Below are 12,130 nucleotides of genomic sequence, written 5' to 3'. Positions count from 1 at the left end.
GAAGATAGAGAGCCTTGAGTGTTTTTATTTTTTCCCTTTGGTTTGTTTTCCCAGATTAATGTTAATGCTGTAAATGTTTAAACTTAGTGCAAACTTTTCCTGCCAGCATATCTCGTAGCCTTGTATATTAGAGGTTGGATGCTGTCTCTTCCACTTTGTCTCTAGTCATGTTTGCCAATAACTTGTTTACACATCCAGAGAGTTAGTAATTATACACAACAGGATCTCAAGAACTAGCATCCTTCTATTGAAAGAAAAAAAAGTTTGTGAGTAATCATTTTATCTTTTCCTTTAAATCAGTTTGGAGGCTTAGGAGGAGTTGACAGGAGTCATCAAGATGAGCAAAGATCCAGTAAACCCATTTGATCTCAATAATGTCATTGAGTAAGACCGTTGTCTACTCAAAGAGAGTTTGACCTCCTGGTTTCAAACATAATCCTATGACTAAACTAGTCTAGACTGAGACTAAACTAATCTCAATGGCATTCTCTGTGAGACACTTTAGTTTGTTTACTGACTGTTCTATTGATTTTGGCACTGTCTCACCCTAAACTCATCTTTCGGATGATTCAGTCTATTTTGGGGTGCCAGGTTAAAGGTTATTTTTTGTAGTTATACAGTGTAAATATTAAGAGAGATTTTAGAGCAATGGGCGTGTCAACCTAATTGACTCCGAGGCCCATGTTGTCAAAGACAATATTCCAAGGCCCTCTTATCTAAACTGATAGGTTGGTTATTCTGTTATGATGAAAATAAACTACATTTAAATAATTTTAAGACTTATTAGGGCCATCTTATTTTGGAAGTTTGCTGATGCCCCCTAGTGGGCCCCGGTCCCTTGAATGAGAACCACTGTTTTAGAAATTGAATGCTGTTTCAAATTATCGCTTTATATAAAGTATTTTCGAGCAAGATAGTGCCATGATATCATTCATACACTGTCTTTTCAGAATGTCTAGAGGAAAAATTCCTCCTCTTCCATTGGATGAACCTGATCTTGAATACATTTGAGCACTAAGTTTTAAGGATATCCTGCCTCTCAGGCTGTAAGACTACTTTACCTACAGGTACTACTAAAGTAACCTAACCTAACCTAATTATGACCATTACATAGTAATCAATCCAACCGTCTTAAATCAGTCTGGTTAACGTTCATTTAGCTTTTATTTTACAATTTAACCCTAAGAGTTAAGACATATAGTTGTAACAATAGCTATAATTAAATCTATATTAGTGTCCACATAAAGAACTATGACGTTATATTTATTCTTTAAAGTCAGATTTGGGTTGGCTGTCAAATTTTAGTTTTTTTTTCCCAGCTAAAAAAAACAACAACTCCAAAAGTGATTTCAAAGAATCCACTGTTCTCTTTTTAAAACCTTGTAGTTAGCATAGTTATCATTCTTTGTGTGAACAGACCTTTACTCTATGCCTTTCTATTAACGGTAGATTACTGGTTTATTTGTTCAAGCCGAGTATAGATTTTCAGCTACAATGGCTTGTACTCATTGATTCTCACAACTGGACAAGTAATTTAATCACACAAAAGATTCAGAGAGTCTCCAGGCATAAGAGTCTTGCTCATGATGCAGTTGTCCTTGAGTAAGAAACCCTTGGCTTCCTTAGCCACAGTTAAACTCCAGCTGTTTTACAGTGCAGGCAAAGCTTGACAACTTCGCTTGGGTTGGGGAGAGATGAACCACGCAGGGCCACAGGATTAATGAACTTGAGAAACAAAAGCAGAAAATATCTGAATGGGAGAAGATAATAAAATATAAACACAGTGACAGAATAATGTAAAGGAATGGCTGACCCCCAAAAAAGAAAGTATATGTTGGAGCTGTTTCGAAAGTGAAAAAATGATTGGGGAATTGTTATTTTTGAGTGAACCATTCCTTTAAATCAGTCTAGGCTTACCCCTAGAGTGAACTGTCTGTCCTTCACTGACTCCAGAATTCCTCAAATGTTCAAAGCATTTATTGAAACTGAAGATGAGTTGCAGCAGCTTGATATCACAGCACTAGAAGCCCATCCTCTAAAATCCATATTTTGTACTACAGAATTAAATCAGTACCCTAGTGTATCTTTCAGAGGCAGTATATTTATTAAGATTGGATATAATTCAAACCAACTTTTTAATGTGGCTGGAATTGCGTTTATAAGAAGCGACTGGCAGAAGTTGGGCTGCTCTGGCTTCCCTTTAGGTCATGGAGAGGGAACGATGGAAAAATCCCCCTTGTCCTTAGTTGCATTATGAGATAATGGATCTTGCAGGGCCTTAGATTCTTACAGAGTTGTTACAGTGTCACGCATTCCAAACCAATACCACCAGAAAGCATTCAAAAGTTTTTGTTAAATGTCTGTGATATAGACAACACAGTCAAAGCCATCAAGAGTTTTTAGGTCAATGTGCTGTTTTTGTCATTATTTTTTGCTATACTCTTCCACGTAAAAATACTGTTTTTAGCAAAACCTCCAAATAAATTTGAGGGTTATTTATGGATCAGGTTGGAGGTCAATGACGTTTGCTGTCACTGATATTAGACCTGGCACACCACATCTTTGACACATGACAAGTTAAATAGGTTGTCAGCAAATAGCTACTTTTTATGTGTTTTCCACACGAAGCTATTGTATGGTTTTAGAAGACTTTGAATAAATCCCACAAGTCGTATTTTTAAATTTTACTGTACTTTTTTGTTATTTTTTAAAGAAACTGTAAATTGTCATCCACTTTTGTACTATAAAACAGAGACTGGACATTCTACCAAATCCCCTTTTACTGTGGTCATAAGGTGTTTGAAATTACATAATTTTCATTTTTAGAGAACTATATTTTGGTAAGCTAAAAAGAAAAAAATAACTGCTACGAGAAATGTACAACTCAAAAAATTGTAATATATTCTAAAGACTGTTTAATACTTTTGCAGCTTTGTATAGAAAAGAGTATACTATATGAATTGCAGACTGATATTGTCTGGATGTATGATATTCGATGCTAATTTTGACCAATGGCTCTTCTAAACTACTGTTCAAAAGTTTGGGGTCAGTAAGATTTTTAAAAATAATACCTAATACTTTATTCATCAAGGATGCATTATAATAATGTCAGTAAACACATTTTCATATGTTTCATATTTCATACATCTTTTCATATAAAACTATTTCATATAAATGCTGTTCTTTTGAAATTTCTATTAATCAAAAAGTGAGGAAAAAACTAAAATATTAAGCAGGACAACTGTTTTCAACATGGATAATAGTAAGCAAGCAGCAAATCAGCATATTATAATGATTTCTGAAGGATCATGTGAAACCGAAGACTGGAGTAAAAATTCATATTTATATAAATTAACATTTTAAAATGTATTTAAATAGAAAACAGTTCTTTTAAATTTAATTTGTGTTTTTATCCAATAAATGCCGTATTGGTGAGCTTTATCCTTCTTTCAAAAACATGAAAATAATCGTACAGACCCCACACTTTTTAAATGGTAATGTCAAATCTCCATTTAAGTATTTTATTAGTGATTGCTAAAAATAAACTTTTATTATTCCATTGAGTATCTAAGCGTATTTAAATCTTTTAGCGCTTTTGGTTTTTTCACAGAGCTGCTGTGCTTCCTGAACAATGCTCTACTATGAAAATTGCTCTGTGCCATCAATATTGTGAGGTTCCCTTCCATCCTCTCGCCTCTCTCTCCCCTGGGTCCATTCATTCAGCCGGTAACCCCCGCACACTGTAACAGAGTCAATAGAGAGCTGCTCGCGGTCTCGGGTAGGCTGGTTTATCTTGGCTTCGCTCCTGTTGGAGATCCGGTCCGTGGAGAGCCACGCTGAACCTGGACCAAAGGGTTCAAACACTTATTTCAATGGAGCTGTCTGAAAAGTTTTTTATAAGCCTAGTGCTTCACCTCTCAGGAGTCTGTATTGTTTAATTGATTAAGGTCATTGAGATAATAGTCTTGATAGTAAGAAAGCCATAAAGCTGAAATAACTGGCTCTAACCATTTTGAGAATCGAATGATCAATACATTTATTTATTTCTGTAGTAGTGTGGCAGGGAAAATCAATCAGTATGCAGGCTTTCAACCTTAAAGGGATAGGTCAACTAAAAAAACGAAAATTGTCATCATTTACACAGCCTCAAACCAGTATGACTTCTGTAGAACACAAAAGATGTTATTCTGAAGAACTGTTTTTTTTTCGTACATTTTATAAAAGTAATGGGGCCCAAAACAACATTGGACTCAATTGTGTTTGGTTTTTGAGACCTTGTTCAAAATATCTTCTTTTGTGTTCTGCAGAAAAAAACAAAGTCATACAGGTTTGGAATGACATGAGGATGAGTAAATGTTGACAGAGCTTTGATTTTTGGGAGAACCATTTCTTTAAGAACCTCCTACACTCTTAGAAGAAAAGGTTCTATATAGAACCTTAAAGGTTTCTGTCAGGCGATTCATATAGAGACTATTTTTAGCCGCACAGATACAATTCTAAATCCAACGGCCAACTTTTTTGTTGGCGGTTGTTTATATGGTGTAAATTGATCTTTAGGGGTTCCCATTATGGGATAATTTTATGGATTCTTTTTTTTAAATTACATTTTATGAATTAAATGGCTTGTAAACATGCTTTTTCACTAGAAAAACATTAAATAACCCGTTAAACATGAAAGTATTATGCAATCATTTAAGACATTTTAAACATGAAAGTATTATGCAATCATTTAAGAAATATCTCCTTAAGAACCCTAAAGTTCTGTATAGAACCCTATTTAACTTTTTTCTACAAGTGTAGTTTTAATGTTTTTTTATGTTTACATAAACAAAAAAGAAAATTCTGTCATCCTTTTGTCGTTCCAAACCGGTATGCACTCCTATTCAAATTTTGTGCTTCTCTTTCATGTTCTGCTTAGGCATGTTTTGTGTTTTTGATTCGTGTTGTTTGTTTCTGAAGATCTCCATCGTTTTCCATCTCCCTGATTACGTTTCTGATTGGTAGCCAGTTTCCTTGAAAACATCACTCTCTTTTCAATGAACCGGTCCAGGAAAACAAGTGCAGGAAAGAAATAACATGTTTATGCTAATCTAAGACCAGCTGTTCCTGAACAAATCTCAACTACTGGAGCTCTTGAAATTAAAACCGCAACAGTGATCTTAGATTAATGTGCATGAGCGACCGACATCATCAGCCTTTGATGTTCAGACCAAAGAGAAGCCCCCTCCACTGCCTCGGCTTTGTTAGATTACACCAAACCCATTTTGGTACTAAGCCCAAAACCTGATACTCCAGCTTTTCAGGAAAGAGCTTGAGTGTGACCGAATGTAGGCCAGATTCTCCACTGGCCTGGATTTTGGAGAACGTCAGCTGAAATACCCTTCCAGTGATTTCAGTCGGAGCTCAAAAAACAGCGGTTATTTTTGAATAACATTAAATAACTGTAAATTGAATCTTTTTTTGTTCTTTTCTTTTTTTGACTTGACTTCTGCTTCTGTCAAGAACTGAGTGGCCAGATTGTGAACCTTATGAAAGCAACGTATTACATTTTTTCTTCACTTCTGGACATATTTTAAGCCTTCGTCAAGCCTTCGTCAGCCTAGCAAATTTCCGTTTGCTACTTCAGCTCTAAAATAAGAAAGTGAAAGGCACTTGAATTTTTGGCTGTCTTGATGGTTTTTCTTCTTCTTGGTTTGGATGGAGGGAATGTGTGGTAAAACTCTAGCTTTGAAGTTTAGGCCAAACATCTGCTCTCTCTTTCACTCTCTCTTTCCTCTTTTCTTTTGTTCAGCCTCTCTTGGTTCTTGCCTTTCCTTTCCTCTCATTCAGTTCATTTTAATTTTAACAGAGGTGAACATCAGAATTGTATCACATGAGCTCAAATCTACAAGTGTCATTCAGCAGGATATGACCAAATATTCAATACTGAGGGTCGAAACGCCTGAAATCCATTTTGATTGAACATTAATCTTTATGTTGGGAATGTTGGTGGTTATGAATCTGCCTGCGAGCATTGACATCCTAATCGGATCTTCGTTTTCAGGCCTTTAGTGCTTAAAATAACTTTTTATTAAGAATTATATGCTGCTGTCTTTATTGCAAGACTTTCAAATTTAAAGTTAAACAAAAGTATTTATAGTGTCATTCATTATTCTTTCCTTTGCTTTTTTCATTCATTGTTCTCTCATCCATTCCTTTTTCTTTGCATTATTTCTCTCATCCAATGGACACTTGACTGTTTGTCTGTTCTTCCCTCCTTCCAATCTGTTTTTTGTTCTTTCATTTATTTGTTAATGGTGATTTTTGTTATTTCTACTAGTGGCGGCAAAGGGATTTGTTTTTAAACTTATTAACTGTCCTTCAATTCTTCAACAAAACAGGGAATCCAAAACTCATACCACTGGTTGAGCCAGACATGTTGAATTGCTCAAACAAGGGTTTGATAGTGGCAAGGTGTCTGCACATTAAACTAGAATAGGAGAAAGGATTAAACCTCAAATTCTAATCTTATCTAACTGTGTACACGCATACAAAAACAAGCTTTCATGACCTACTCCACTACCATGTGTATCGGAACAGAAGTTCATGGCACACACATGCAGCTTTCAGAAGAAACATTTCTCAGAAGCAGATACGCAGTGTAAGATTTATTAGCCTGTTTTGCAGAAGCACCATCTTTCTCAGAAAGGCCTAGATCTTTTGCTTTGAAGAGCAAGCCCACCTGTATCTCGGCCGAAAAACTTCTGTTGTCTGTTTTTGTGTGAGAGGATCGCAACGTCCTGAACTGAAGAGGAGAACATAGTTAAATCAAAACAGCATTCCTGTTGTCTATCTGGAGCTGTGTGTGTCTGTTGTTTTGGCTAAAGAATTAGTTTCTGCTTTGTCAAGCAAAAGTTTAGCTTTGAAACTTGGCAGGCATAACGCATAGTACTCGGATTTTTCTGACTGTTCATAGTCATTATTGCTAGATTGGATGTCCAGTATTTGAAATGCTCTCAAATGTGTCCTCTGAAGGTGTGAGATTATTTTTTTTAAAAGTTGCACTCAGTCTACTTTGTTTATGTTGTCTTCGATGTATACTGACACCTATTGGTGCGGATGCAACATCACAGAAACGTTTCCAGTTACCAGTGCAATTTTGGAAATAAAGTGAGCAGTATTTGGCTTGTCATGTGATTTCAACATGGCTGCCTCCATGAGGCCACCCACCCCCTTAAAAAAGCTTTTATTAGGCTACTGATAAGACTACAGTCTTCATCTTATGTGTGTATACATTTTTTTTAAATAATACATTATTAAAGGTATCTTAAAAGTACTATTCAATTTGTTGATGTGTATAGTTTTTAATGTGGGATAAATGACTGGGTGCACCTCAAATGTTGTTCTGAAAGCTGTGATGACTCACCTATACTCACAAATACATAAACAAATCCCCAATGATTCCAATGAAAAGCATCTTTGTGATGGCTGAACTGTGTGCAACCCTTGCCATTTTGCATTCTGATTGAATTGACCCTCTGTGCTTGCCGTAGACGGTTCCTGGTGTGCACAAACAGGGAGACAGTATCTCATTGAAAAAGGGTCAGTCAGGCAGGGTGGCCACAACCTGCTCTCAGCTCTCTCACAAATTCATTAGCAAGTTCATAGTACTCGTGTGTATGCATTTGTGAGAGATTTGCTGTGTCAGGGTGGTATATATGTCAGTGTGGTCTATTTGGCTCAAATGAATCTAGGATTTCTGTATGTAAGCACTGTTGTGATTTTTTTGGCACACTGACTCCGCGCTAGTTTTCTGATCTCTGTGTTTGTTTCTGTCTCTCAGTGTATGTCTTCCAACTACTGGCATCGCCATTACATTTTTAAAAATGAGAGCCACTGTTTCTGTGGGTTTAAAATGAACATTGCCATCCAAAAGTTTGGGGTCAGTAAGATTTTTTAGTGTTTTTAGAAAGAAGCCTCTTAGGCTCACCAAGGCTGCATTTTTCCTGATCCTTTATAAATCATTTTAATTTGCTGATTTACTCCTCAAGAAACATTTCTGTTGAAAACAGTTGTACTGCTTAATATTCATTAATTCATAACGTTCATAAAACTTTAATAAATTAACTTATCCATGAACACGGTTTCTGCCTGAGTCCCGTCAGATTGCTTTCAATCGGATGTGGAGGTGAAGACGACAACTCCCATGATTCCACACTCATTCACGGCGTCATTAAGCTAGTCCTTTGTTATTATTCTGAAAAAATTATCTTTAAAGGCAAAACTGACATACTCTGCCTTTAAGATATGTCTAGAGTTTGAGGAGGCAATTTTCTGTTGAAAGAGATTTCAACGTAAAATTTGTTTATATCTGTATAATATAACTTTTCCAGTTGCTGTTACATTTATCACACTTTTGTTATACATTTATTCAGATTAGAGACTGTTTAATTCATTCATTCTTATATCTCCGGTTTCACAGATAAGGCTTAAACCTAACGCCAGACTTAAATTCATGTTCGAGCTGCTGAAAGCAACTTTAAACTCTGACATATTGTAACTTTAAATATGTCACACCAGTAATGTTTTTTTCTAAGGCATGTTTATAAAAGCTACTTAAATGTCCTAATTGAACTAAGGCCTAATCCTGGCTTAATCTAAGCCCTGTCTGAGAAACCATGCAGGCCTTTGTCTGAAAAGTCCATTCAGGATAAACTTGATAGTACAGTCGACAATGTATAGTACGAGGATGCGCAATGCTAGGTGCTCTTTTTTGTAAATAAACACTGACGGAAAATATTCAAATAACAACATTAACATATAAGAATGCACAATGTGAGCAGTGTGAACTGTGCAGCAAGTTAACTCAGGATTCTGTTGAGACAGACCCAGGGAAACTTTAGTTCGTGTGAAAAGCCCTGTAATATAAACCTTTATGTACTTCTACTTTAACTATATCAGACTGGATTAAGTTTGACTTTTAATTGAGATTTTATAGGCAAATTTTGAGCGATGAAATGATAAACTCAAGAATCACGTACTATGAATTTGGATACATTTTTGCTTTTAGTATTTTGTTAATTCTAGAGTTGAAATCTTTATCTTGTGGTTTTGAGACCACATAAACATGGTCTGGGTCTGGGTCTCAAAACTTGAAGTTTTGGTCTGGATTTGGATCTTGGTTTATGGTTTCAGAAAAGACCACAGTCTATTTCCAACATACTGAAGATGATAATTATGTCCACCACAGGTCGGTGCGGCATCTTCACCCTTGCAAAGGATTTGCAAGAATTCCATGACTGTAAATGGCAACAAAGCCACTGTACAAAGTAGGGTTTGAAAAGAAAGATGCAGTAAATTGTCTCTGTTTCGGATGATAAACTGGATATGGGGTTTAGCCTTGGTCTTGAAGGGTCTTGTGCATAATGCAACCGCAAATATTTTACCGTTCAGATGTTTGGGGTCAGTCTCTAGCTCATCTCCTAGGCTGCATTTATTTGATTAAAAACTAATATTGTAAAATTATTTTACAATTTAAATATCTTTTAATATATTTTAAAATGTAACTGTGATGGCAAAGATGAATTACTTCAGTCTTCAGTGTCACATGATCCTTCAGAAATCATTCTCTGATTCGGTGCTGAAGTAACATTTCTTATGATTATCAATGTTGACAACTGTTGTGCTGCTTAATATTTTTGCGGTAAATCATAAAACGTCATAAATGTCTATACTGCCACTCATCAGTTTAACACATCTTTGCTAAAAAAATTATTCATTCTAAGAAAGAAAAAAGGTCTTACTGACCTCAAACTTTTGAATGGTAGTGTATATGCGTATTTAAGTATTTTTGCACATGTGTGATGTGGGTAAATAATTGTATTCTAAAGCGTACAGTATTTGACATCATTATTGGCATGTGCTGGTTTGGAACATTTGCTGTTGATCACTTAGCACCCTGTCAAAAGACTTTTGTGCCATTGGCTTCTGTGCCATTATGATGTCAGAGCTTGATTACTGCTGACTTATGACATCACACTGTTATGAACAGCTTTCCAGCAATACCCTGTTACCTTGCCAACAGGCTCGCTCAGAAATATCTGTTTCAGCTGGAGAACCATTTTGAATGTTCATTCATTGGCGGTAACTTATGTTAACTGCATTTAAGTGTAACTGTAACTGTAAGTTCTGCACAGTTTGATGTACTCAAATGGTTGTACAGTATGAGCCTCTCTTGGCATAACACTCTTTTTCTTTGACCATCTTTTTTGCTGCTTTGTTTTTAAAGCTGCTCAGAATCATCTTTGAGTTATTGTGGAAATGAAAAAAAAAAAACCCATCACAATCCATATTTCAAAAACAAATAATAATCCTGACAGCACATTTAACAAATTCAGCACTTATTCAGACACATGAAGGAGGAGCTGAAATACATACATTTAATTGATGAGGTTATTTTGGCCGAAAACGCACAAGCACACACATATAAACTCATAAAACATGTAATCATGTTAGCGAATAAGAGCATGTCAGACACATCCAACTTTCCTCATGTTTGACTGTGCATACAAACACAATAATTTTCACCCTCAATGATATTTATGATGTGTGAGGCCTAATTGATTCCAAATGATACACAGGAAGTGTACTGAATTAATAAACACACGCCCGAAACTTACGCCCGTTTCATACATACTCGGTGTGCAGTGTGTATGCGGTGCGTATACGGTACAGGAGCAGCACGCGCTATAGTGCTTTCTCATATGCTGCGTTTGCAGTGCGCTACTGATCCGCAGTTTCTGTGTGCCACAAAATCAAAAATGTAAAATTACATAGTTAAAATTATAACTATATAATTAACAAACATAAATTGTACTCTGTTTAACTTTTGTATATTACATTTTTTTAACTATATAGCCTAACAAGATTTACTTAGGAATTCAGGCATAGGCTACAACTACATATTCAGATGCTAATTTATATATTCAGACTTTCTATAAATATCTCCTGTTCAGACCTTCATACATTAAATTTAATAATTAAATTAATTTGCATGACATGTAGGTGAAAGGTAACGATCAATAAAATAGATAAAAAGGGCAACACAGTACAGTATTCAAGTTTAAACAGAAGAACATACAGCAATAATATATTTGTATTCTCGTTTAAAAGCAAAAATCATATAAATACATTTTCTATAGGCTATTCATTAGATAGCCAACTAAAGCAAGTTTAAATAGCCTCTATAGGCCTATGTAAACATCACACTTGAAACAAACATTTTTAAACTTACCATCGACACCAATAGCCGAGGAAATTGCTTCCCATGCCTTTTCCTTGGCATTTAAATCTTTGTACAACATATTATTGTTCAATATGTTACAACACATTCAACATGAATTTTGAAAACAACTAAAACAAGTTTTTCAGTAGGCTACTTTTCTGTCCACCAGCCTATCACGTGATTGCCTGCTGTGATGCAAGTGTTCCCCCCACCCCCTCCCCAATATATATATATCATATATTTTCTGAGGGGAAAAAATGATATATGATTGTATTAATCATATTAATGATATTGCTATAATCATACTTTTTTGTTTTAGTAACTGTAGAACACATTAACTGTAATTATGTGCATATGATGAAATTAATACAGTTTCTTGTCAATCTATGTCTATTTTAATGTGAACAATGCGCTGCCACTTTAATTTAGTGCAGTGCAGCACAGCAAAAATAGACTCGATGCGGAAACGATCGCTGCACTGCTGTATACGCACGCACCGCACCTGGAACGGATCGCCGGACCGCACCCGCGTGCAGTGTGAAAGCTCTAACCTGTTAACATGGGTACTTCAAAAAAATACGCACCGCATACGCACTGCAAACGGAGTATGTGTGAAACGGGCGTAACACTAGAGAGAGTGGCCCTCATTTATTATTCTTGCATATAAACGTGCGTATATGTTGGCGTAAGATTATGCTCTCACTCCTCTCACCGCCTGATTTATGAAGCTGTGCGTACCTTTGAATCCAGGTGTACGCAATACCTGCCCTTGATAAATGCCGCGGCTGAAAACGATCGTCATTAGAATAACACGCCCCTATATATTCAAGTATCCGCTTCCCCCACGCCCTCATTTTACGCCATCGA

At 35.9% G+C, this 12,130-nt stretch overlaps 1 protein-coding gene across 8 annotated transcripts in view; it reads left to right on the top strand.

The window, feature by feature from the left end:
• The window catches only part of sh3pxd2aa (SH3 and PX domains 2Aa), a 131,555-nt gene that overhangs the window by 94,981 nt on the left and 24,444 nt on the right, over window positions 1–12,130 (top strand). The window lies entirely within an intron of this gene.

The sequence above is a fragment of the Siphateles boraxobius genome, unplaced genomic scaffold, assembly GCF_051911475.1.
Source record: "Siphateles boraxobius isolate OS27281-9 unplaced genomic scaffold, OSU_SipBor_1 29, whole genome shotgun sequence".
Classification (NCBI taxonomy): domain Eukaryota; kingdom Metazoa; phylum Chordata; class Actinopteri; order Cypriniformes; family Leuciscidae; genus Siphateles; species Siphateles boraxobius.
The sequence above is the reverse complement of the archived record's forward strand: the minus strand, read 5'-3'. Positions and strand labels throughout refer to the sequence as shown.